The 2,500-nt window shown below is 74.7% G+C and overlaps 1 non-coding gene across 1 annotated transcript; it reads left to right on the top strand.

The window, feature by feature from the left end:
* The first annotated feature begins 1,287 nt into the window (after positions 1-1,287).
* Positions 1,288-1,406, top strand: LOC128829823 (5S ribosomal RNA). The gene has a single exon (XR_008443490.1). It is a non-coding gene; the product is annotated as a 5S ribosomal RNA (ribosomal RNA).
* Positions 1,407-2,500: the final 1,094 nt, after the last annotated feature.

The following is a 2,500-nucleotide window of genomic DNA, read 5'->3' as shown; positions in this document are numbered from 1 at the left end:
AGCAGGCCGCCCTGGGCTCACCCTCCCCGGCCGCAGCGAGGGACATCCTCCCGGCCGACAGGATCGGGCCCCTGGAAGTCTGGGGGGGGGGGGGGGAAATCCGCCCCACGCCTCCGAGGAGGGCTGCCCGGGCGGGCCGGGCCCCGGAGCTCGGAAAAAAAAAAAAAAACACCCCAAAAAAGGATCGGGCCCACTAGAGACATGGACCAGGCCGCCCTGGGCTCACCCTCCCCGGCCGCAGCGAGGGACTGCCTCCCGGCCGACTGGATCGGGCCCCTGGAAGTCTGGAAAAAAGAATGGAACCTGACGCCTCCGAGGAGGGGGCGCCCAGGGAAGGAGGGAGATCCGGGTCGACCTGGTGACCGGACGGGAAAGCGGCCACCGGGCGTGCCCGTTCAAACCTAGGGGTTGACCTGGCGGCCGGAAAGCAAACCGGCCACTGGCTAGCCCCGTCGGCAACCTACGGGTTGACCTGGTGGCCGGGAAGCGAACCGGCCAGCAGGTGAACCCGTTCGATTCCACGGGTTGACCTGGTGCCCGGGAGGGGACTCTGAAAAATGTTCAGCCCTTTCGGCTCGGGGTTGACCTGGTGGCCGAGAGGGGACTCGGACGGCAGGCAAGCCGCCCTGGCCTCACCCACCCCGGCCGCAGCGAGGGACTGCCTCCCGGCCGACTGGATCGGGCCCCTGGAAGTCTGGGGGGAAAAAGAAAATGGAACCTGACGCCTCCGAGGAGGGGGCGCCCAGGGAAGGAGGGAGATCCGGGTTGACCTGGTGACCGGACGGGAAAGCGGCCACCGGGCGTGCCCGTTCAAACCTACGGGTTGACCTGGTGGCCGGGAAGCGAACCGGCCAGCAGGCGAACCCGTTCGATTCCACGGGTTGACCTGGTGCCCGGGAGGGGACTCTGAAAATTTTTCAGCCCTTTCGGCTCGGGGTTGACCTGGTGGCCGAGAGGGGACTCGGACGGCAGGCAAGCCGCCCTGGGCTCACCCTCCCCGGCCGCAGCGAGGGACTGCCCCCCCTCCACCCACCCACCCCCCCCCCCGGCTGACAGGATCAGGGCGCACTGGATGTCCGGGACAATATTTTCCCCGACGCCGGGGAGGGCGGGCGGGCGGAGGGGCTCTGGCGGCCAGCCCGGGCCCCGGAGCTCGAGAAGGAAAAAAGGACCGGGCCCGCGAGAGACGGGGGCCCTGCCGCAGGGGGGCAGTCCGACCGGGGCTCACCGTGCGGCAGGCCCGGGCGTCGGCAGGGGAAAGCGGGCGAGGAGGCGCGGGGGCCGGGTGCCTACGGCCATACCGGACCGAACGCCCCCGATCCCGTCCGATCTCGGAAGGTAAACCGTCCCGGGCCTGGCTAGTACTTGGATGGGTGACCGCCTGGGAATCCCAGGTGCCGTAGGCAGCTTTTCCCGGTCCGAGCCAGCTCTCTCTCCTTTTCTGGGGAGGAAGGAGAGGGGGGGGACGGGCCGGAAAGCCCCTCGTCGCTCCTGCCGAGTCGGAGGTCGCGGCCGCAGGTCACGGGTCTGGGCGCCTGGGGTCCGGCTCCCCACCCGGCTTCCTCCGCGGAGGACCCACCGAAGCCGCTGGGGGAGACCCCGGGCATGGGGCGGACTGGCCCGGACCCTCCCGGCCGCCGGCCCGCAGGACCGCCCCGAATCCCCCCGCCCCGCGGCCACCCAGGCCAGGCCTGGCCAGGCGGGACGGACGGCGGGTGTCCAGCGCCCAGCGGCTTCCGCCAGCGGGGACCCACGGCCCCCAAAGCCGCAGGGGGAGGCCCCGGGCCCGGGACGGACTCGCTCGGACCCCCTGCGCCCGGGCGCCGGCTCGCGGGACCGCCCCGAATCCCCCCGCGGCCACCCAGGCCAGGCCTGGCCAGGCGGGACGGACGGCGGGTGTCCAGCGCCCAGCGGCTTCCTCCAGCGGGGACCCACGGCCCCCAGAGCCGCAGGGGGACACCCCGGGGCCGGGACGGACTCGCTCGGACGCGCTCGGACCCCCTGCGCCCGGCCGCCGGCTCGCGGGACCGCCCCGAATCCCCCGCCCCGCGGCCACCCAGGCCAGGCCTGGCCAGGCGGGACGGACGGCGGGTGTCCAGCGCCCAGCGGCTTCCGCCAGCGGGGACCCACGGCCCCCCAGAGCCGCAGGGGGAGACCCCGGGGCCGGGACGGACTCGCTCGGACGCGCTCGGACCCCCTGCGCCCGGCCGCCGGCTCGCGGGACCGCCCCGAATCCCCCCGCGGCCACCCAGGCCAGGCCTGGCCTGGCCTGGCAGGCCGGCGTGCAGCTCCCCCGGGCTTCCTCCCCCGACGACCCGCGCCCCCCCGAGCCGCAGGCGGAGACCCCGGCCCCGGGGCGGACCGGCCCGGGCTCGCTCGAGCCCCCTGCGCCCGGCCCGCAGGACCGCCCCCCCCCCCCCCCGAATCCCCCGGGAGAGGCCCGGCCTGCACGCCACTGACGACCCGCGGCCCCCAAAGTCGCGGGAGGCGCCCCCGGCCC

This window comes from Malaclemys terrapin, unplaced genomic scaffold, assembly GCF_027887155.1.
Source record: "Malaclemys terrapin pileata isolate rMalTer1 unplaced genomic scaffold, rMalTer1.hap1 scaffold_96, whole genome shotgun sequence".
In the NCBI taxonomy this organism is placed as follows: Eukaryota; Metazoa; Chordata; order Testudines; family Emydidae; genus Malaclemys; species Malaclemys terrapin.
Note: the sequence above shows the minus strand (reverse complement) of the source record. Positions and strands in the feature narration are given on the sequence as shown.